The sequence below is a fragment of the Cryptotermes secundus genome, unplaced genomic scaffold, assembly GCF_002891405.2.
Source record: "Cryptotermes secundus unplaced genomic scaffold, Csec_1.0 scaffold632, whole genome shotgun sequence".
Taxonomy (NCBI): Eukaryota; Metazoa; Arthropoda; class Insecta; order Blattodea; family Kalotermitidae; genus Cryptotermes; species Cryptotermes secundus.
The window spans coordinates 1,047,881-1,073,467 of NW_019738356.1; the positions used below are offsets into that span (position 1 = coordinate 1,047,881).

Genomic DNA, 25,587 nt, shown 5'->3' on the forward strand with positions numbered 1-25,587 from the left:
AAAAAAAAAGTAGTAGTAATGGTGACAGTTCAACAGATTCAAGTTTTTATGACATTCTATTCAAAGTAGTAGCGACGCTGAACGAACATGGAAAAATGTTCAGGGCATAACAAAGTTTGGAAGCGACTGCGCTGGAGAGGACGTGCTGTGTTTATATAGTTTATCGATCCGAGCAAACATGACGATAAAAAATGTATATCTCACAATATTCTACGAATGCAAATTCCGAAACGTCGTCGCTCAAAGTCAATAATGGAGAGACGGATGTGGCAGAAACCGGATATTAACTTTCACCTAAAATAAAAACAATAAAAAAGAAAGAGAGACCAGAGTATCCTTTCGGCCACTATGAGCACCCAATCTGGTGTCCCACACAAACGCGCGAAACTTTCTAGAACACACTCACACGTTTGGAATGTGTGACAGGAGAAACAATGCTCTTCCAGTTATCTCGAATATACAGACTTTCACGAACGTACACAGAGTTCCGACTTACGTACCCGATAAACATGACGTCATACTCAGACCATACAATAAATCCGTCAACTCAATACATGCTACACGGTAGGGATTGGTTGCAGGAGGACTCTGGGTTGGGAACTCTTTTAATTAACGTTTTATCTTTACGATTACTATGACGCTACAGCGACAAGCAAACATTTACACTCTATACAAAATATTTCTAAACTCAGCGCACAAGATAAAAGCAACCGGTGTTCTGAACTGAGCACATTCCAACAATAATTTGAATACACGAATACAGATTTGTATTGATTTACTTTCTGCCACGCCTCACCTCTCTAGTATGCTTATTTCATGACGTCCATCAACAGTATCTAGAGTATACTCACAGCTTTGAATGATAATTAAGCGCTTAAATAATTAAGCACCACGCCATGAAGGCGTATTGGTGGAGTGAATGTATAGATCTACGTTTTCTTGAAATCGGCACTAGTTGGAGGTGAGTAGTCAGCTTCACGCCCCTGCCGCTTTACTCCCGGGGAAAGAGCCCCCCCCCCCAGTACCCATTGGCTAGGAGCCTGGGTGGGCCCCAGAGCTGGTCTGAACGACGTGAAGAAGAGAAAATTCTTGAGCCTACCAGGACCACTACGATCGTCCTCTTCGCTTACAGCTCTCGTAATTTCGTGACAGACTTCAGGCGGTCAGTTGACGCCATCTCATTGCAGATGCTTGGGTTCAATCCGCGTGGAATTTGTGGTATATATAATGGCACTGTAGCATGATTACCTTCCCCCCTCCCCAGTATTTCTACTTTCTCCAGCCAATTATCATTCCACCGAATTCTCCATTCTCTCATCTATAATACGAGATTGGTACAATGCGTCCCTTAGCGAACTAACTACAGTCTGTCCTTTTACACCTGATCATTCTCAGAAACATGCGCAGTGGATCTGATAAACTCCCATAATTGATACCAGTACTGATGGGAATGTGTTGGTTATGAGAGGGCCTTAGTTACAGCATGTCACATTCTCTCTTTCCAATGACGCGGTAACCAATCTTACCACATTTTTCCTCATGCGCACCCCAGAGGTGAGGTCTAGAAGCACGGCCTGTAGAAAGTGCTAAGTCTCACTCCACCCCAAGGGGAAAGACGTACAGTAAGAACTCTCTAAGAAAAAGATATATATAAGTATATAAGGTATTCGGTCTACACAACAATATTCTGTATTTAGAAAACATACAACACACTAAATAGAAACAAAAATAATAGCAAATGTTGATACAGTAGTGTCTTTCTTTCTTTTTTAAATACAGAATATTGTTGTGTGGACTGCATACCTTGTACACCTTTATATATCGTACCTCTAAGAAGACCATCGACCGTTCTGCCCATAAATGGTCTTTGAACAGGAAGTGGATGGGTTAGAACTTGGGTAATATAATACGTATTACGTAACAACAGTATTGCACCAATTCACTGACCGTACTATTAATTTATATGAATAGCAGATACAACAGCTAACGTCATTCAAGTGTTAATAACTAAATAAAAACATACATAGACATGTACACACGTAGTACATATGTACTACATGAATTACACTACTGGCCTGTTGGCTTTATAAAACTAGTCTAACGTATGTAAGTTTTGAGGTTTTCAAGGCGATGACTATGAAGAAAGTCGTCTTCTGGGTTTAGGCGCCGTGTATTCGTTTTGGCCGACGTTTCGGAGGACTCACTTGCTCTGAAGATGGAGGCGATACGATCCTCCGAAACGTCGGCCAAAACGAAGAATACACGGCGCCTAAATCCAGAAGACGACTTTCTTCATAGTCAAACGTAATTTGGGTTCCAGGTTTAAATTTGGTTTCCTACAGCTATCTCCCCAGCTTTACCCCGCAACTCGTTAAATCAGGTATGCATTCTGCATTGTTCATTACGGCACTAGGGAGCCCAGAGGCCGGGCACGGGGATTCCCCTTTCTACAGGTGGTTGGATAAACACCAGGCATGTTCACTGTTGGGGGATAGCGGTGATCTCTGAATAGGGAGTTGCGTTACACTACAAGAAGTTGAAGACCTAACAACGCGTCCAGCAATTCTACTTAAGGTGTGAAGTTTTCAAGGCAGTGACTATGCAGGATGCACTCTTCTGGGGTGCGGCGCCGCGTAGATCTTGTGTGAACCGACGTTTCGGAGGAACGTATCGCCTCCATCTTCACAGGAACTACAGGGCGACACACCCCAGGAGACGGTATTCTTCAATTCTGCTATGGTATTAGTTGCCACGGGAACGTGTTTGAAGTTTCGTTGCCTAGAAAAGACAGGGGGGAGTACACAGACAGGCAGTAAGGTCATCTCGTAGGGTTCGCGCCATAGCTCAAGCGGTTAGCCGCTGGCTTCCCACCGTGGCGGCTCGGGTTCGATCCCGGGTCTGGTCAAGCGAGATTTGTGGTGGACATAGTGGCGCTGGGGCAGGTTTTCTCCGAGTACTTCGGTTTCCCCTGCCAATCTTCATTCCACAAATTGCTCCACAATCACCCTCACAATAGGCCAGAAGTGGCCGCGGTACAAGAGACTTAGTCCCACCCCACTAGCATTAAAAAGAGGTCATCTCGTAAGCCTTTCATTTTTTCTCCTAAAATAAGGAAATCAGGCTAAAAATAGCCTAAGATGCTGTCAGTGGTCTTTCAAAGGGGTGGTATTTTAGGGAAGAAGTATCAGTGTGTGTTACTTCAGTGCCAGGTCTACGTAAAATCAGTAATTATTGGTCATAAATGGAATGGGGTATGGAAGCCGGCAACTTTATCTAATCTTTCTGGAAGTGACAAGTTATCAAAAGAGCAGACGGTACGTATGTCACCTCCACTTTGCTTCGCACACTCAGCACTGAACACAGACGGACGTAACATAACATTACAATGAATTTATTGTGCAAGAATCATTCAAACGTCAAACATATGGGCTCGGATCTTGGCTGTGACACCGTCTATACTGACCAAGGTTTTTCGTGCTTTTTCTCAGACCCTCCAAGCAAGTGCGGGATACTACTACTTCGAGCAAACCACGATCGCTTCCTTCCAAATCCTTTCAATTAATTACTCGTCTTACCATCGAAGCCGACCGAGGGTTCGGAGTTCGAGTCCCGTGTAGGGTCAGGATCTTCTCCATATCGTCCAGACCGGCTCTGGGGCCCACCCAGCCTCCTGTCCAATGGGTACCGGACGATCTTTCCTCGGGGGTAAAGCGACAGGGGCGTGAAGCTGACCACTCAGCTCCAGCTAGTGCCGAGGTCAAGAAAATGTTGATCTATACTACCACTCCTCCATACGCCTTCATGGCGTAGTGCATAATTAGTTAAGCACACGGACAACTTGACCTTTTACCATCTAAGCAATATAGTCTAGATCAGCGGTACTCAGGGTTACCATTACGTCGCTCCACTTCTTCCAGGACAAAACTATGATAAGCCACTGCGATCTTCAATTGCTGATTTCACAAGTTCCAAACGATCCAACTGTCCTCTTAAGGGCAAATAACTATTATACAGTACAAGTATACTTCTTCTAGATCAAGCAAAAAGTGTGTGCCAAACATTAAAATTTGAACGAAAGGCCAAATTTTGTTTCGTCTAGAAAAATATCGGGGAGATGAGATAGCTCAGTCGGAATAGTGACGGGCTACGGCTCTGGGTCCTACCCACCCTCATATTCAACAAGTACCAGGGATAAATGGGCCCGGGCCGTGAAGCTGACCACACACCTCTATCTAGCGCCGAGGTCAAAAATGGTGCAGCTATACCTCCGTTCCACCATATCTTCATGACATAGTGCTTAACTAATTAAGCATAAGGACAACTTTCTCTTTTACCTCGAAAAGTATTCGGGAGCCAGAAATCACGTTCAAGCTACAAAAGACAGCAACGAACGAGTCGCTACCGGGTAGCAAGTTTCTGAACAGAAGATTCCCGTGGTAAGGCGAGCAACAGTAGAACATCGGTTGCTTAGTTGCGAACGTTTCATTTAGCATGTTTTCGTGACAAAGGAATTTCCACGGATACCAACTAGCCTATATAAGGAACCGTGGAAACGCTTCAAATTCATAACCCGTGCGAGGCGAGGTCGAATACCTCCACGGAGACCCTGCGAGTCGTTGGAGGCGATGAAAAAGGAAGTCTCAAATATGAGACAGTAAAATATGGTCGCGAAATGTTATAAAGCGAATCTTCGCAAATGTCTACGGCCGGTCAAAACCTAGGATCGTGATTACGAATTTCACTCAGGACAGGAATGTCCCACGTTTCTTCTGTGTTCTCATTGTCCCGTGTATGTGAAGGCCTTGCGATGGGCCGATCCCTCGTCTAAGGAGTCTTGCTAAATGTACAGAAGGTTCAGACATTTAGACATTAAGAGGCTAGAGGGCGTAATGCATAAAGACCAAGCAGAACACTAACAAAAAGTGATGGAATCCCTCCTGCGCCACACTTACTCCTACACATTACGCAAAACGCAAAGCAACACAGGCGCAGTATGTCTTCTAACTGCGGACAAATTAGTACTCCAGCGCTAACGAAGGATGGCATATGCCACAACACACCTAATAACATTAACAGCACCAAGCGTACCAAATAGACCCTGAACTCATACACGAGGTTTTAATGTGCTATTTCAGAGGGCACGAATAGTAGGAAACAAATTCAAGTAAAGTTCTGCCTATAATTAAGAGCCGTGACATCGTGTGGGGGAGTGGAGATGCATCTCCGTGCATTCTTCCCGGCAAGTCTGGACGCTGTTGAGGAAAGAAAAATCTACTGTGTCTGCCAGGAATCGCGTCTCGATTCCTCAGTAGGATCTGGTAAAAACGAGATTTCTTCTCAGATGCGACGCCGTGTAATCCGGGAGAAGTTCGAGGATGTCTCGAAACAACACACTACCTCCATCTTCAGAATCCAAGAATACGGCGAATAAGTGGCTAGTAAGACGCATGCAAGCAGAAATATGGGCATACTTTGTGAGGCGTCTGTCTAAGGAACGTTCATCTTCCTCCTCACACTTTCCGCCTCTCCTTCTCCTTTTTCTTTTCTCTTCCTCCTTCTTATTCTCCTCCTCTTTCTACTTCTTCTCCTCCTCGTCCTCCTTCTTCTTTCTCTCCTCCTTCTCCTTCTTCTCCTCCTCATTCTCATTCTTCTCCTTTTTCTTTTCTCCTCCTACTTCTTCTCCTTCTCCTCCTGCTCCTTTTTCTTTTCGTCCTTCTCATTCTTCTCCTCCTCTTTATACTTCTCCTCCTGCTCATTTTTCTGTTCTCATTCTCCTCCTCTTTCTACTCCTCTCTTCCTCCTTTTTCTTTTTTCTTCTCCTCCTCATTCTCCTCCTCCTCCTCCCGTTCCTTTTTCCTTTTATCATCCTCCTTCTCCTCCTCCTCCTCCTCCTTCTTCTTCTTCTTCTTCTTCTCCTCTTTCTTCTTGCTCTCCTCCTTCCTCTCCTTCTCCTCCTCCTTTATCATAGGGATTTGGTGCTAAGGAAAGCACTTTATTGATTCCATCTTTTCCTAGGTCTTCCCAAGAATTTGCTCCCCGAAGTCTGCATCCCACTGCTGCTCCAGGCAGAGGACGTGAAGGAATCCCATTCTTCCACTTTTCTTGAAACGAAATTCCGAGCAAGTGTTTCAGTTTTCCGATGGTCCTCCCCTCGATTCGTGAAATGGCTTCCTTCTTCGCGGTGTACATACTACGGCAGTGTCAGCGATGAACTGTGAAGGATCTGGAAAGACGCGGTAATGGCTGGATCGAGACATTGCAAGGGCTCACGAACGATGGCCGTCGTTCCGGCCGAGATCTGAACCGAGCACCTCCAAGAGCGTTACCGCTCCGCTCACCCGCTGGGTGACACAACAGTTCCTCACGAGACGTCCTTATCTGTGCTTACTATTGTACAATGGGAAACATACACGTGTCCCATACGCACGAAAACATCTGATAAGATTGCATGTCGATGGATTTATGTTGGTTATGTAACGTCTTGTTTCCATGTCTTGAGATCGAATGACGCGGGCCCTCATGTTGCATATACGGGACGCCCCAATTCAAATCTCTTTCCTGACTGGGGTTTTCATGGCATTCAGCCTCAGTCCTTCCCGGAAAAATGCTACGATAGTAAATCAAATGAAGCTACAAACGTTTGCTTGCACATCCTTTCCAATTCATTATTCACGAACCATCCTCTCATTCGACACTATATATACTGAGCTACTGACAGTTTCGCTAAAGAACAAAGACAGACACCAGAAGAGAAGGAGGTAGGGAGTGTAATGAGGGACTCCATGCTTTTAGGGAAGAAACTATGAGAAAATTTTCTGCCTCTGAATGTTCCCAGGTAGTGCTCGTTCATCCTTCTGGTATAAAAGAAAAGCTATGCGAGGTCGACTGGGGGAGGGGCACGCGGTAGCGTACTTGGTTGAAACACTATGCTACAAGCGGGAAGGTCGCGGGTTCGATTTTCGATGAGGTAATTTTTTTTATTAATGTAATCCTTCAAGCAGCATTATGGCCCTGGGGTCGACTCAGTCGCTCACAGAAACTGGCACCAGGAATCTTCCTGGGGGTAAAGGGCGACCTGCGCGTAAGGCTGACCTCACCGCTATCTGTGAGCCGAATGTGTAGAAAATATGGGAGCCTCGACGTCTCACACCCCTACTGGCCTCCATGGCCTGTTACAGGGAGAAGTGGACTGCTCCAGTGTAAGCAACAGGGACGAGAAGCCGAGCAGTGACTTTATTGCGTCATACACGAATTTGTCTGGGGAGACCGAGGAAAACCACAGACTCGATCAGACAAGCTGATCTCCGGCCAGGGATTTGAGCTCAGGGCCTCCAGAATAAAGTTAAGCACAGGGCAACTTTACCTTTTTTTTTTTTTTGCTTTACCTCGAAGATAAAGGCAACATGTTTCTCCAAAGCATCACAAAATATCTACCAGACTACACTGCATCACATATTTGATGACAGTAATCTTCGCGATCACCACTGTGACATCTTCAAATCCCACATCAGGAGAATATTGTCTTCTGGGATCTGACGCCGTGGAGTCTGAGAGACAGTAATGTTTCGGGAGAATCTGTAGCTTCCAGTCTTCTACCGAAACGACGGAGAGCAGCAGATTTCTTCGAAATGTTGGTAACTACCCACGTTCCATTCTTGCAACCTCAGTAGTCACCGACAGGAAACCGTGAACTCTTCCAATTAAAATGGGGTTCCGTGCTTTCCGTCTAGTTCGCTCGTGAAGACACTGATACCTTGCCCCCCCCCTTTCTCCTCACACTTGAGGGGCTCTAATATAAACAAATATAAACACTGAACTCCTCTGAATGCGATCCGGCTTCAAACAGAACGCAACAAACCGGCTTTTAGTCCGATTGCTTTCAAAGATGGAGTACGTTCAGGAAACATCGGTTTATAACTGTTGAGCCCTACTCCGACCTGGTTTATAACATCTATAACATCTTGCCGGCATCCTGTTACGTCCACAACATTGAAGTACTTCATCAAAAATTCATATTTCAATTTTTCAACTGCAGTCCTTGGCAACAGAAGAATACTGGAAACTGGTTCTCATTTTGCACTTGTTGGCTCACGTCAGGCTGTTAGGCTGCTAGCTTCTTATTACTCAGAATGCTGTCATGTGACATTCGTATTGGACAAAGTCACTGGGGCAGGGTTTCTCTGGGTTTCACCCGCTGCTCCATACACATCCCCCCATCGCCCCTTCAGTTATGCGATAGTCCTGAACAGGCAGCACCTTATCATATCCTTTGTCCCTAATTTTCGGCGAATTTGTGTGGCATTCGTGGGACTGAAGCCGGTTCTTCTGCGCATTCCTTCGCTTTTCCCCACGCTGATCACTAATCAGCCATTGTTTCATACTCATATAGCCCTGAACATGCAGCACATTATCACATCCTGTCTTTAAGTTTGGGGGGTTCATCTCTGACTCCGAACTTTGCTGGTTAAACTTTCTTTGCATGCTCTCTCTACGCGCAGGCGCAATACATTTACTTGTACGTCACTGCATGAATGCATTTCTAAGGCTTGGCCAGTTACATAATGTCCCACAAAGAGCTTCGAAACAAGAAATCTCCATGTCGCTCAGTAAATATCTCGTGAATAAGTTAAATCCAATGCCGTAATCTTTACGAAGGAAACATACTGAATTATATATTAGTCCACATGTACTCCTTGGTGTTACATCACAGCTGTATTTAAGATTCTAACGTTCTGTTTCAACGTGCACGTATGACACCACACATGAATCATGAAGACAGAACGCAGTAGCAGTAGCGAGCTCGCCATGTTATTGCTTCCAGATTTTCATTTCTTATACATTAAATTTAGATTCCTTGTTGTAAACACAGTACAAAAAACCAAAAATAACCTACCCTTCTGTCTTTTCAATAAGAAAATTATGGAAAAATAAAACTTGTTCGACAAAATTCAACATGTCATGTAGTTATAACGGTTGCAAGAATAAAGTATAAAGTATGTTATTACGAAAATATAAATTCAAAATGTAATACCTTAAACATAATTTCAGGTGCTTTACAAAATATTGTGGCATGTAGACCCGTTGCTAGGCAACAAGCGCGAAAGAAGCAGCTATACAACAGCCGTTACTGAGTAACGGCTTCGCAAATAAGTATGTCTGCACGGCAACAATTGGAAACAGCAACAGCGTATCGTGTCTATTCTGTGAATATCGATATTTTGATGAGGATATGTGTAGTATACTACACAACGGAGTCGGTTTACAAATCAATATTTTTGGGTGTTATTGGTGGTAAATGGCGTTAAACGCCAGCCTCGATGTATCATTAGGTAACATATAGAAGTGAGAAGGCAATACGATACAAAGCAGGGGAAGTTAACAGTACGAAAGCTTACGAAACACACGAGAAGACTTCACACCGAATTCTCACCGGGTGTTACAGTAATGCTGGACTAATTGCATGTCCTGCATATACAATGGAAGTAATCATTAAATTACATTCTACGCGGCTTCATAGATCCAGGACCTCACACGATTTCATTCATTTAATGGAAGCCTCAAACTAAAAACAGTGTGCGGACAACAAGATTGCTGTATTAATCAAGCACAAGAAAAACTTGCGGTTGAGTGATAGTATGATGTGAAAATTGTTATTTTCTAATTATTATTCTTATTATGGTTCTGACCGCCTCTGTGGTCTAATGGTCAGAGTTCCTGGCTACAGATCCAAAGGTCCTGGTTCGATTCCCGGCGCTACCAGATTTTCTCAGAAGAAGTGGGTCTGGAACGGGGTCCACTCAGCCTCCTGAGGATAATTGAGGAGCTATTTCAAGGAAATAGCGGCTCCGGTCTAGAAAACCGAACTCAACGGCCGTGGGGATTCGTTACGCTGACCACGCGACACCCTCTACCCGCTAAAAGTTGGCACTAACTTCGCCGACAAGAGGCTGTCGCTCGGTCGGTAGAGTTCGCTTGCGGAATAAAACCACGGAGTTTATTATTATTATTATTATTATTATTATTATTATTATTATTATTACGGTTCTATAGCCCTTTGTTGGACCTTGGGCGCTTTTTAGTTTCTTGATCCCACACACCGTCGGTAGGACTCCCTGGACGGAGGATCAGCCTGTCGGAAGGCCTCTACCTACACAAAGAACAACGCAAACATGGAATAAAGGCACAAAGGCATTCATCCGAGTAGGATCCGAGTCCACGATCCCAGCGTTCGAGCGAGCGAAGACAATTCATGCCTTAGACGGCGCAGCCGCTGTGATGGGCTAAGTTTCAACTTGGGGGACTGTATTTTACGTTACCGTGAACCCCGAGATCATAGCGCGAAATGGTGGGATACGCGAATGATGAAATGGTAAGAATTTTGACGAAAGAGAAACAGTAGTGCCATAATCAAGGCACAAACCCCGGATCTGCCCAAGAGGCTGGGAAAGTTGAAGGGCATCCGGTGTCCCGGTGTCCCGCCCGAGATCAAACCCGAGTTTCAGATTAAACATCTTTAAGTAAGAGTTTACGCTGAACAATACTAAAACCCCACAGTACCGTACCTCCAACGGTTGTGCTTACAGATCAGCTGTCATAATTTAATTAGCAATGTTTCCTTTCTCAGTTACGTAGTGCTAAAATGTCAGAAATCTCTAACATACACCTTAATACAACTTCTTTATTACAACCGTCACAACACAACAAATATCAAGATAAGTGCCTAGTTTCGGCTATCAATAGCCATCACAGGCAAATATAAACGGTTAACATATATACACCACTGAAATGCAGTACTAGTGAAATTGGATACAGTACTATTAATCATATAAAATACTTGACGTAAAAATACAATAAATCAGATTATATAAAACAGAAGTTATAGTACAAAACAAGAATGAAATTCTTAGATTAATGTTTCGTATCATTGAATCAGTCGTTGGTTTTGTAATTTCGTTACGTTCCCACGGGACAAATTGGAATATTCTATATTTTTGTATATAAAATTGTATAGGAGGCTCGTGATGTAGATGTAGTAAATTAATGTTAATCTGAAAATGAAATGAAAGTAATTTTGTTATAATCAACAATTGATTTTGGTATTGAAGATATAGTGTATATTACTTACTGTTTAGTCGGTGCCTCATCTTAACAAAGTATCTAAGAATTTCATTCTTGTTTTATACTATAACTTCTGTTTTATATAATCTGATTTATTGTATTTTTACGTCAAGTGTTTTATATAATTAATAGTATTGTATCCAATGTTACTAGTACTGCAGTTCAGTGGTGTATATATGTTAACCGTGTATTTGCCTGATGATGGCTATTGATAGCCGAACCTAAGCACTGATCTTGATATCTGTTGTGTTGTGACGGTTGTAAAAAAAGAGGCTGTCTATTGTAACACAACAGGGTGCATGAAATGAAAAAAAAATGAAAAAATACGCCTTAATACTCATACATTAAGTCTGCTTGAGGCGCTATGCTACAAGCCGGAACGTCGCGGGTTCGATTACCGATGAGATCACTGAATTTTTCAATTGACCTAATCCTTCCAGCCGCATTATGGCCCTCAGGTCTACTCAGCCTCTAACAGAAATGAGTACCAGGGACCTTCCTGGGGGGTAAAGGGCTGACAATCTCACCGCCAACTATGAGTGGACTGTTTAGAAAATGTGGGAGCCTCGACGTCTCACAATCCTATGGGCCTTCACGGTCTGTTACAGGCAGATCCGATGACTAATGTGTATATTTACAGGAGTAGGTGTAGCCTACTTCAAGGCAGTACTTGAGGCTAAAAGACCTAGAGGAAAACCAGCATAAACAGTGTCAAAATTTGTTTTGTTGTGTTCTGCGGCGAAAGGAAACCTGTAAACCGCAACGCTAAGCTGATTCGTCTTTTCTTTCCGGAGAAAGGTAAAGGTAAAGCTATCCCTGTGCTTAATTACGTAAGCACTGCGCCATGAAGATGTGTGGGGGAGTGGATATACAGATTCATGTTTTCTTGACCTCGGCATCAGTTTCACCTCCGGGTTCATGTATTCTCCTCAGCACCCTGTTCTCAAAGACCCCCGTTCTGTCTGGTATGTACAGAAGTACTGCATACTATGTGACAATAATCTGCTCAAAAAAACACTATCCAAGGTCTTTAAATTTAAGGTTTCGTCTCTGGCCTGGCACTTGGTAGGTTACAGAGTCAAGAAGTTAAGTTTTACGTGGCCAGGGCATGCTTAATGGAAAGAAACTGACGTAGCTTTAGCCTACTTTCATTATTTAGAAAAAGAAAAATAGAAATAGGCTTATGCGATCACCATGCTGTCTGTGTGTCTGTGTATCCCCTATATCAACGTTTGAATGCCTGAACCAATCTTTATGAAACTTAGTGTGTATATCATGGCACCTGACCCCCACCACAAGAGCGTATTTCATAAATCATTCCCATCACTCTGTGTGTATGTGTATCCCCGTATCGTTGCTAGGCAGCGGATACATGAGCAACAATATAAGAATTGTTGGAAGCGTCGTTTTTTATATTGACCGTGTCGTATCAAAGGAATGTACGCGATTAACGCTTCCCAGAACTAAAAAAAAAACTAAACTCCGTGGCTTTTAGTCCGCAATCGAACTATAATGACCGAGAGATCACCGATGGTCAGCGAAGTTGGTACAAACTTTAGCACATAGAAGGTGTCCAGTGGTCAACGCAACGGATTCTCTGTTTTCTAGACAGGATTCTTCTTCTGTCTAAAATGTCTTTTAGGGCAGTGGCTCTCCAGCTTTGTGAGACCGCGGCCCGGCGGTTGAGAAACGCTGTTTTAGTGTACGCCAGTTCTTAAGTAGGCAACCTTACTTACTTATTTATGGAACTGGGCCCTTCTTGAGGAAAAGACAAATCTGCAGCTACTCAAAAATGTCCCAGCATTTTACGGAACCCGAAGGTTCATTACCGTGCTTACAAGAGCCCTCCACTAGTCCATATCCTGAGCCAGATCAATCCAATCCATACTATCCCATATTACCTCTCTAAGATCCACGCCTATGCCTTGGTCTTTCCAGTGGTCTCTTTCCTTCTGGCTTTCCCACCAATATCCTATATGCATTGCTCTTCTCCCCATTCGTACTACATGCCCTGCCCACAAAATATTTCGGTCTTCAAAAAGACCTCCAATATGGTAATTTCGGTTCGTACTGTCTCTTGGAAATAGATTCTAGTAAGTTTCTGACGATGACGCAACAACCAACGTCACTATTTGGTGACGCTGTGGCTTCAGAGATGTTTCAGACACAGATGTAAGTCGACTATGAGTAACGGAAGAGATAAGAAACAGTGTTGACGTTCGGATCGATCTTGGCGAGGAATCCCACACGGAAGAAAGGCCTCCATTTTAAAGCTCTCCCGTATGAGACTACAGAAACCGCTAGGATTCGAGGAGATAAAGGGAACGGCCGAGTATACTACGCTAACAGTGGGAGCGCAAACATCGGCATCACAGAACCTGCAACTGCTCTTAAGTACCGAGGCTTTCAGAGCTCTGAGAACTCCGAATGAAATCCTTCCGATAACGCGTCCTTAACTGCGGTGAATACGTAACAACATTTCGAAACAACCTACTACTGCCTTCGTACGGTAACGTCTGCCCTGAACACTGCTATGTGTTCCTCCGAAACGCTGGTAACCACCTACCAGACTATACGGTATCATAATTCGGAAAAGCGTAATCCAAACATCAAAATAAGGTGAAGTTGTACCTCTGTGGTCAGAGTTCCTGGCTACACATCCACAGGTCCCGGGTTCAATTCCCTGCGCTACAAGATTTTCTGAGAATTAGTGGGTTTGGAACAGGGTCCACTCAGCCTCGTGATGATAATTGAGGAGCTAGTTAAGGAAATGGCGGCTCCGGTCTAGAAAACCGAAATTAACAACCGTGGGCATGTGTTGCGCAGACCACGCGACACCCTCTATCCGCTAAAGTTGGCATTAACTTCGCCGACAAACGGCGGTCGCTCGGTCGGTATAGTTCGTTTGGGGACTACAGGCCACGGAGTTTGTTTGTTTGTCATTATGCTTAACTGAGAACCATGCCATGAAGACGGATGGGGGAGTGGAGGTACAGTTCAATGCAGTCTTAACCTCGGCCCTAGATGCAGTTAGCTTCATTGCCAGGCCTCTTTATCCCCGGGGAAAGAACCCAGGTACCATAGCTGACTGGGTGAGCCCCAGAGTAGGTCTTAACACAGCGGTAAAGAAAATTATCTCTTGCCAGACCTGGCAACTGAATCACTTCCTCTTTCGTCCAGCCCGTACGTGGCCTGATCAGTATATTAACTGAGTTAGGCAAGTTACCACAAAGGCATTTTTTTTCCTTTGGCGCTACAGCCCCAATTTCGGTCTTGGTCCACCTCCATGAAACTCTCCGTTTACTCGGTTTACTAGATCTTACACATTCGGTATGCCTCCTTAGGTAGGTGATCAGCCTCTACCTGTACACAAACAGAATAGCGCGCGCGCGCGCGCACACACAGTGAACAACCATGCCTTGAATGGGATTCGAACCCACTATCCCCGCTTCCGAGCGAGCGAAGACAGTGCATACCTTAGACCGCTCGGCTACCGTGACAGGCCCACATACGCAATAACAAAAAACCAACTCCGTGGCTTGAGTCCGCAAGCGAACTATACCGACCGAGCGACCGCCGCTTGTTGGCGATGTTAGTACCAACTTTAGCAGATAGAGGGTGTCGCGTGGTCAGCGCAATGAATCCCCATGGCCGTTAATTTCGGTTTTCTAGATCGGACCCACATACGCAATACTCGTCATAATTTTTACCTGGGGCATTGAATGAACCTCACGCACTGTTAAACCTGCCGAAACATAATCTGGATAAAATAGAAATCTGTCTTTACCGGTATCCATGGTCCGAGTTTAGTTTAAAATGTAAAATACCTCTAACAAACGGAACTGTCCAAGGCGGAAACTTAAATTACAAATAAAAATGCAAACTTGAATTATTTTGTGAGATTTGATGTTCTAAAAGCAATTACTACGAACATTACTGTGTAGATATGAAACCGCGTAGTTCCGTAAATACCAAGCTTTCGGAGGTATCTGTTGCCTCCATCTTCAGGTTGTGTAATTTTATATATATATACTAACGATTATGCTGAAATCTGCAGCCTCCACAGCATATAGTTTACTCTCAAAACGGAAGGAACACATTTCGCTGACACGTTAGTACCTATATATCAAACCTCGCGGTGTTAAATCCCAGGAGACAGCAATCTTCTTGTTTTCTGTTTATATACACTCCCTGCCATGTTTCCCGGAATCTGTGCGCGAACTTTAAATGGGAAAGCGTTAAGCGTGATGTAGCATTAAATCCTTGCAAAATACAGGCTGATTCACTCGGAGGAGGAGTCCCGTAATTAATAATTATAAACAGCATAACAATTTACCGATAAAAGAAACCAGGCAACACTGTATAACCTGCAACACTGGCTCGGTCTCTTCCTCCCCGGTTCGCGACACTTTCTTCAGTCCGTGAAGGTCCATTACAAACAAACCGCCACTGGTCCCTATCAGCCCAATGAATCCGGCCCACACTTTCACACCTCATTTCTTTAACATTCGCTTTAATATCATTCTCCCTTCTATATCTCGGTCTTCCCAGTAGTCTCTTTCCTTCAGGTTTATGCTATCCAGTATCTATATGCATTTTCTTCTTTCCTATCCGTTCTACAAGCTCCGCCCAATTTATCGTCTTAATAATATTCCGTTAGGAACATAAATTATGAAGCTCCTCATTTTGCAATTTTTCTCAATTCCAATGTTATTTCCTCCCTCTCAGACCCAAATATTCCCCTCAGCCAGACATAGTATCACACCCAGATAAAACTACAGACAAAATTTATAATTTTAAGGTGCGGGTTCGATTCCCGATTTCATTGAATTTTTTAATTGACCTAATCCTTCCGGCCGCACTATGGTCTGGGGGTCGACTCAGCCTGCAGTAAAAAGTCATTTGTCACAGTGCACAATATATTTACATATAAATGTATGTACATATAATATACACTAGGCATCCGTCAGTTCAAGCTCAGTACAGCAGATTACGCCCTATCTCAAATAGTTTCCGTTACAACGGCAGTCTAGTCACTTGAACGGTCGTATGGCTGACCCCTGCCGGGCTTCGCCTTATCCAATCTTGCTAACATTTTCATTTCCATTATTTAGAATGACTTCTGCTTGTTGCCTACACAATTTATTTTACAGTCATGCAATTAACGGCAGGTGTTCTGCAGCCTGGTGACGAAGCGGCACTTACTTCCAGACCAACCCCTTTCTTAAAATTTTATAGAGTTCCTGTAATTTTCTTTACGACATTTATGCTTTCTCCGCATAAATCATCATCACAAACCAAAAATTGATTTGTCCTATTATATTTTTCCTGGATTCCTTGCACATTCCTACTGAAACATTTTAAAGCAAAGTTAAAAAGGAATGGCGATAAAGCATCTCCCATTTTAAAGCAAAGTTAAAAAGGAATGGCGATAAAGCATCTCCCATTTTAAAGCAAAGTTAAAAAGGAATGGCGATAAAGCATCTCCTTCTACTTGAATACACAAGAGAACGCGTTGTGAAACATTTTATGTATACTAAGCATGTGGGTGTACTAAAATGAAACCTGTCTGAACTGGGCAAAAGTTCAGGGTCATGAAGCATCCGGTATACAGTTTTACTGTACACACAGGAGTAGTTAGTTACAAGTGTATAAAAGTTTGTAACCTAGGTGCTATTAAACTGAAACATTAGACATCCATAATCTCCGATCTCAGTTAAAGAAAGTCGACGTTTCGGAAGTTGGTTCTGCTTCCATCATCAGCTAAAAGTGTAACATCTACTGTGTTAGGTCCGCCAGATAGGTCCAATCTCTGTCCCAGGTTCTGAGGGAGTCTGGCTACTGAAGAAGACACAAGAATATGAGATGGAACCAGGAGGAGAAAAGGGTAAACAGGAAAGAAAAGAGGAGCATAGAACAGAGAAGAGACAATGAAGATAAATGAATAGAAAAAGGAACTGGAAAAGGAATAAAAACCACAGTACGAGAAGCAGTGAGAAATGAAAGCGGGAGGAAAGAAAGAAACAAGATTCAGATAAAGGCAAAGAGGAAAGAGACGAAAGTTGAAGGGAACTGGACGAGAATAGAAATGTGGAACAGGAGGAGGAAGAGGATAAAAAGGCAAAAAAAAAAAAGTTTCTGTTAATAAGTACATCACGCTACGGAAAAATTACCTGATACTGAAAGGGGCAATGGGTCCAACAGAGCAGGTTCCATATTTTTACCTGACGACGGAAGCAGAAACACAATGCGAAACATTAACTATTTACTAAACACAACTTTGCTATACCTCTAGACCTATGTACTATCAATCACTTCCACTTACAGATTATGCTTCAAACTGTCATTCACGATAATGACTTAGTGACGTAGGGTTCTTCATGGGACCATTCTTAGTTAGGAACGGATTACTAATTGAGTTTCCCTACTGCAGGCGGTAATGGGAGCAGTGACATGTCCATAACCGAAATCATTTCTACTGAGCCAGGTGCCTTAAGCGGTAACGCTTATGAATTTATCCGGAGGTATCCGGTTCTAATCTCGACAGGGACATCAGGGATCGTGACTACGGCTTTTCGTGGTCTTCCTCACTCACCCCGCTTCCTTACAGATTTTTCCCGTTCATTATTCACTAATCATCCAACAATTCGACGTCACATAGTGTTGGCTGATAACAGGGTCATTCAATAAACCGTAGATAGATAAAATGAACCAGATTTCTGTTCCTTAATGTGGCAGATTTTCGGTGATTTTGTTTCAATACTAAAGAGAAACTTCTGTACTAGAATATCTATGATGAAGTGCACCACACGGTCGTTAATACTGCCTCCACCCCTCCCGGAGTCTTTGTGAGCGCAGTGGCAAAAGTTTGAGAGGTTAGAATGTCAAAAAAGTTAATGGAATTTACCTGCAGGTATAGAGAACACGTGCCAAAGATCAGAGGTTCTCATGGCGCGTAGTTCGGGGACAGCCTGACGTTTCGGAGGAACATATCGCCTCCATCTTCGAAATCGAAGAGCAAGCCAAGCAAGAATTCAGCAGAAGACATCTACCGCCCTTTTCTGTTGGCTTCTTGCTTTGCTTACTCTACTGTCCTGAAGATGGAAGCAATAAGTTCCTCCGAAATGTTTGGCTCTTTCCAAATTACACGGTGTTACAGACCTAGAAGAGGGTATTCTTCTACCAAAGAGCTGTGACAGAGGCTGGGGTCTCGGACTAACTTTTTAAAGTAATCAGTTCCTACCTCACAGAGAACACAGTCCGTCTCGGAGGAACGTACTCCCTCCATCTTCAAGATCTACGCCAATGAACAACCAGTATGAAGAAAAAAGCAGCAGATGCAGGCAAAACGTTCCTTCGAAATACAGACAAGTTTTAACTAATTACGGGCCGTAACATCCCAGAAGAGAGAACTGTTCTCAGTTACCGACTGGGAACCTCAAAACCAAACACTACGTCTCCATTACAGAGATTAGTGAGTTAATTCTGTTTACAGAACAAACGCTGTTTATTCTGAGAATCATGAAATCCATAAATATACCCCTAACTTCGAAATCTGTAGGTACCACCACCCACAGTAACCTTTGTCCTTTGGAAGTGTTAACATCATTCAACAGTTACACTATACGCATACCTGCTTATATTTCAAAAAACTTCCCGATATTTTTCCTACCATATTGAACATTGTGTCACAAAAACAATAGACCTATCCCTGCAACAGGTCATGGAGGCCCATAGCGTTATAAGACGTCGAGGATCCCACATTTTCTAAACAACTGGATCACAGATGGCGGTGAGGTTGTCAGCCTTACGCGCCGGCCGCCTTTTACTCCCAGTAAGATTCCTGGTACTCATTCCTGTTAGAGGCTGAGTCGACTCCAGGGGCCACAGTGCGGCTGGACGTATTATATTCATTGAAAAAAACCAACGACCTCGTCGGAAATCGAACTAGCGACCTTCCAGCTCACAGCACAATGTCTCAATCAACTACGATTCTGCGTGCCCCTCCACCCCGAATAATATATCACATCATATATAAATATTATCTAAAGGTAAAAAAAAGTAAAGCTGTCCCTGTAACAGGCCGTGAAGGCCGATAGGGTTGTGAGACGTTGAGGCTCCCACATTTTCTAGACAATCGGCTCACACATGGCGGTGAGTCTGTCAGCCTTATGCGCCGGCCGCCCTTAACCCCCAGGATGATTCATGGTACTCGTTTCTGTTAGAGGCTGAGTCGACCCCAGGGTCTCAGAGCGGCTGGAAGGATTAGATATGTTGAAAAAAATTCAATGATCTCATTGGGAATCGAACCCGCGACCATCCGTCTCATAGCATAGTGCCTTAATCAACTACGCTACCGCGTGCACCCGTAAGTATTACTTACAGTGAATAAATAACTTGACAAATCGTCCCACAAATTCAATACATCACATCTCAGATCTCAATCACGTCACGTCACGACACTGCAGAACGGGGCTTCTTAAACATAACACTTTCAATTTACACATTCAACTTCAAGCACGTCAAACTGCTATGCCAAACCTGATTATATTTATAAAATTATGAGCCCTGTTTAACTACGAACAGTGGCACCAAACGCGCGTGTAACGGGGTACACAGGAACTACACCTCACACCATCTGCACGACAGCACAAGCTGGCCACTACTGACTAGCAGCTCCGTGAGTTACACGAGCCCGCCCCCTCGCCCAGACCGTACACCGACAGTCCCCCCCTCCGAGCCCAACAAGCTGCAATTGTATTCCGCAGAACACAGTCCATTCCTATCAGAGAGCTGGGTTCGATTCACAAACGCCGAGAATCTAGCTAAATTATGTGTTCTCAGATGTCTTCGTGCTTAACCAAGCATCATGCCATGAAGACATATGGGGAAAATGGAGAAATAGCTTCACGCCCCAGTAGCTTTACTCCCGGGGAAAGAGTCCTCGGTACCTATTAGGAGGACGGATGGGCCCCAAAGCCGGTCTGGCCGTTGTGAAGTAGAGAAAACAATCTTTTGCTCATATCTGAATCGAACCGAAGTCACCCAGACCGTAGAGCGTCGCTATACTGACTGAGCTAACTCGAGCAGCTGAGAATATGAAAAGCACAGTGTTTTACGAAGTGACGGCCTCTACGCTGGCAGATATTTGCAGACGTTTCGTGAGGGACGTACAGCCTTCGTCTACAGGCTCGAGGAGTAATACAAGGAATCAACAAGTAATAAAGAAGACAACTCTGAAGATGGAGGCAATATGCTTCTCCGAAACGTCTGTAAACTTCTAGTCCAATACGTGATGTTGCACGCTAGAAAACAGGACTCTTCAAGGGATGTGACGTTTCATAGACACCTGTTACCTCCATCTGCAGAGTAGAAGAGTATGTCTGAAGCTAGAAGCCACTGCGCAAGCAGGCCTAACAACTGGATTACGAATGAGTGGAGTTATACATCCACTCCACCATACCTGACTCCGTGGTGCATAATCATTTAATTAATTAAGAACGTAAAAGGTAAAGTGTAAGGTCTGAAGTCCCACTTCATACGAAACCAACCCGGAGAGTGGCAGAGGCTTTAACGCTTCTGACTTGAATTCGGAATACTGCCGGTTCGAACCTCGACCGTGTCACGGTCTACCCTGACTCATGTTGATTTCAGAGCCTGACGGCGGTAACTAACAAGAGTACTGAGGCCTGGGATGTGGTTCCGCGTAGTTCGGAGACAGTCCGACGTTTCGGAGGATAACATCGCCTCAACCTTTAAACTCGAAGACTAAGCAAAGCAATAAACAAGTTGCTTGCTTGGCTTACTCGTAGACCCTGATGATGGAGGCGGTATGTTCTTCCGAAACGCCACAGCATTACAACTGAGAATACCGTACTCTTCGTACCCTGCGCCTTTCTATGTTCTTCCTCAGGCCCTCCAGCCGAATGCAGAGATCTTACCTGATTAGGCTATAACCGCTTACATTAAAAATCATTTGTCAGATCACCATTCAGGGTACGCGGTAGTGTAGTTGGTTGAGGCACTATGCTAGAAGCCGAAAGGTAGCGGGTTTGATTCTCGATGAGGTCAATGGATTTTTTTCAGCTTACCTAATCCTTCCAGCCGCACTATGACCCTGGGGTCGACTCAGCCTCTAACAGAAATAAGTACCAGGAATCTTCCTGGGAGGTAAAGGGCGGGCGGCGCGTAAGTCTGACTTTACCGCCATCTGTGAGCCGATTGTCTAGAGAAAATTTTGGAGCCTCCACGGCCTGTCACAGGGATAGTTTTGCCTTTTTTACATAATTATTCATACATCGCCCTAAAATATGACGTCATTTAGTCTGAGATACGGACAGCGCCGTAGCAACAAAATCCACATATCCCAGAAGAAGGCAAATCTTCATGGTCAGCACTCTTGAGAACCTGAAATCTCACTCAGTCTTCTCATTTCACTTCCGTCGACGCTGAAACAATTGTCGAAGTGCGCTTGAAAAACACGGAAAAGCAGTCCTACGCACTTCGTCTCCACTACCTGCGCTCATCTGTATACAAGGCGCATTTCGAACTCACCCGCCCTCCGCTTCCCACACACGGACGTCTCTCTCAAGGACCGCGCCTGCCGTTATTGCTTTGCGACAGGAATGAGAGTACTGCGGGAACCTGAGGAGAGAGTAATACTGAGGACTTCTGGGTCATGACACCGTGTTGTCTGGTAGCATATATTACAACACTATAACTTGGCCTAATGTTCTGCATAGGTGTGAAACTTTCGTCACTCAATGAAACCCCCTCAAAATTTTATAGAACCCAATGTTCATTATCGTGTCTACAAAAGCCCGCCATTGCTCCCTATCCTCAGACACATGAATACGGGCCACATCCTATTTCCATAAATATTCTGGGAAATTCTTGAATAGCTGCATAATTGGCGGCTCCTCAAAAAGGGCTCAGCTCCACGAGTAAGTAAGTAAGTCAATCGTAAAAATATATCACAGAATTTTGAGTTGTGCACCGAACACGGAAGATCTCATTTTGAATATTTCTTTTTAATTCAGCAAGTAATTAAGAAATTTCTATCGTATTTTAGCGTACATTTTACTAACCAGTTAACTGATTATTGGGGCTTTCAATACATATAAATAATTTATGATACATCTTAAAACTTCACGTAGGAAGTAAATCCAATTCTCAATAAAGAATTTTTTAATAATTCATTAACAAGTACTCATATTTGTAAATTATATATCGCCCGATGATCATCAATACAATCGAAACATGTCGAGATATTGAAGTAAACAGCTGCTGATGTATTCATCAGTTAACTGCAGCAACGACAGTCAGTACAACGGGTTGCATCACTTACGCCGTGCTCCTGAGCTGCCATAACGAAGAGATGAAGTGCAGACGTTAGAAGAAGAGAGACGTCGAAATGGAAAAAGTAGAATATCTTTCTTACCTGTAACAGACAGAAAAATGAAAAATTAAATCAATATACCTCTCTTCATTGGGCCCAACGATTTCTCTCACCCACAGGCAGAACACAGTGGATATTCATTCTTTCATACTTATATATACGAGGGGCAGTCAGTAAATAAGCCACAAATTGAAATAAAACAGCTGAAATAGTTGTAATAGGTTTTCTATTCGTATCACTAGGTAGCAGCAAAATCCAGCTTCATGACCGTATAAGTATCAGACGCACATGCGCATGTTCAGAGCCTCGTTTCAGTAGTCAAAATGGGGACCGTGCTTGAGAAGTATACTACCGAAGAGCAGAGTTCTGCTGTGTGTTTTCTGTGGGCGAAAGTAGTCGATGAAAAGACTATCCATAAAGAAATGTTTGGGATGGGAAGTATTCCACAAACGGGTCGATAAATTCTCTCAACGGCGTTCCAAAGCCGCAGATTATGGCCGACCAGGCGCGGAAGTGGCTGAGACAACAATCAAAAGACTTCTGTGCTGAGGGTTTCGACGCACTGGTAAAGCGATGGGAGAAATGGAGAATATATCGAGGAATAAATGTTTTGTTTTCAGGTCCGAATATCACATGCTTGACGTTTTATATCCATTTGTGACCTATTTACTGACTCTCGCTCGTATCTTGGGTTATATACCTTAATATATAGCATTTAATAGCTCCATTTGTGGAGTATATTGGCTCATGAAGTAATGTTTTTGACTTGTCTACGGAAGGAGACTGGTTCGAATCTAGCCAGGAACACAGTTAATCCTGGTTTCATTCAGTCCCTCTAGACGAATGCCAGGATAGTATCTTGAGATTGGTCACGACCGCTTCCTTCCATGTCCTTTTCATTTCATCATTCAGTAATCATGATGATATTCGACGATACACGCAAACAATCTGAGATATACAACAGCCATAATTTTATTTTGCTTGCTCCACCTGGGATTTTGGGAAAAACTAAAAATTTAAAAAAATGATATATACCAAAATTAAATGCATTTCTCTTAACATTCTCCTATCCTGAAAACTCTACGACGATCAACAAGAATTAGTCCGTAAGCAGATCTTTTCGCTGCCCTCTAAGCCTTAGAAGAAGAAAAAATAGTTGGCCCCACTTGGGACCTAACCTGGATGCGACGCAGTATAAAATTATAAAAGCAAAATTATAAACAATACAAAGGTTCAGGGAGCGTGGAGTCAGGAATTTACTCCACGTCTGCCAACAGTAGCAACACAAACTCTTGACTCCAGCGGAGACAGCCTGCCCCTTGCTGGGAACCGCTGCCCCAATTAAGTTCCAAGTTTACGCGCGTCGTAAAGTTAGTCCTCCTGTGGTTAATGAGTCGCAGACCGCATCGTGACACAGCGGTGTGCACGTGGTACTCCGCAGACACTTCAGACCCTCACTCTGGAATTTAATTAATACTGCCTTGGTTGGCATGAGCAGAAAAGACATAGTTGTTTTGTTAGTCTTTGGGTGCCCTTAACGAAACTAAGACATCTTCCCCGGGATAGCGGATTCGGCTGGTAACGTTTCTGAATTCTATTCGGCAAATGATGTGTTCGAATCTCTGATGGGACACCGGATGTCCTACCAGATTTAAGAGAATCAAGCAAACACCTATTATACATAAACTTACTTATTTGTATGCAAGGGGTGGGCCATAAAAACCGGCCCCCGCACTGCGACCTTCAATGATCTATTGTGCTCTACTTACTTACTCATGGAGCTGAGCCCTACTTGGGCCACCAATTCTGCAGCTACTCAAGAATTTCCCAGCATTTTATGGAACCCGAAGATTCATTGCCGTGTTCACAAGAGCCTTCCACTGGTCCCTATCCTGAGCCAGATAAATCCAATCCATACCATCCCATCCTATATCTCTAAGATCCATTTTAATATTATCCACCCACCTACACCTTAGTCTTCCCAGTGGTCCCTTTCCTTCTGACTTTCCCACCAATATCCTATACCCATTCCTCGTCTCCCCCATTCGTGCTACATGCCCTGCCCACCTCATCTTCCTTGACTTCCATCATTCTGCGAGTAATTATACTTGGAGAAGAGTACAAGTTACGAAGCTCCTCATTGCTATTATACATACAACGTGTACTAATTCAACATTATTTCTAAACGTGTATACAGCGATAAAATATACCTAATTACATTTATCTATCTATCTATGGCTCTACAGTCCTTTGTTGGGCCTTGGCCGCATTTTTCAACTTCTTAAATCTATATGCAGTCGGTGACCGCCTGTGGTCTAGTGGTCAGACTTCCTGGCTACAGATCCAGAAGTCTTGGGTTCGATTCCCGGCGCTACAAGATTTTTTGAGTAATGGGTCTGGAATGGGGTCCACTCAGCCTCGTGAGGATAACGGAGGAGCTGTTTTAAGGAAATTGCGGCTTCGGTCTACAAAACCGAGATTTAACGGCCGTGGGGATCCGTTGCGCTGATCACGTGACACCCTCTATCCACTAAAGTTGGCACTAAACTTCGCCGACAAGCGGCGATCGCTTGGTCGGTATAGTTCGCTTGCGGACTAAAAGCCGCGGAGTTTGTTTTATATACTGTCGATAGGACCCCTTGGACGGGGGTTCAGCCCGTCGCAAGGCCGCTACGTACACAGAACAACATAAACACAAACGCACACAGACATCCACGCCTCGAGTGGGATTCGAACCCACGGTCTCAGTGTTTGAGCAAACGAAAACGGTTCATGCCTTAGACCCCGTGGTCACTGTCATCGACCTATCTAGTTACATAAGACAGCAAAACGTCATCTTTGTTCATACGTTTGTTATTTCTAACATAAAAGTCAATACGATTTATTTTCTTAAACTTTATGGGCTGTATCGCATGTTTATGAACATAATACGCGCCAATTTATTACAGTAAACGTACCAGATGTATATATGGTCTATATTTGCACCGCTATGTTATTACATTTCAAAACATATGTTTTAACAGAATTATTCTATAATTACAGTATTTCTGATCTGTGCTTTATAGCCTTCG

The 25,587-nt window shown here is 43.7% G+C and overlaps 1 protein-coding gene across 2 annotated transcripts in view; it reads right to left on the reverse strand.

Moving 5' to 3' along the window:
• Positions 1–19,764, reverse strand: part of LOC111870848 (eye-specific diacylglycerol kinase) — a 368,758-nt gene extending 348,994 nt beyond the window's left edge. For both annotated transcript variants that reach the window (XM_033754026.1, XM_033754027.1), the window contains exon 1: positions 19,502–19,764. The gene's annotated coding sequence lies outside the window, so the exon portion shown is untranslated. The remainder of the gene's footprint in view (positions 1–19,501) is intronic.
• Between the last annotated feature and the right edge of the window lie 5,823 nt (positions 19,765–25,587).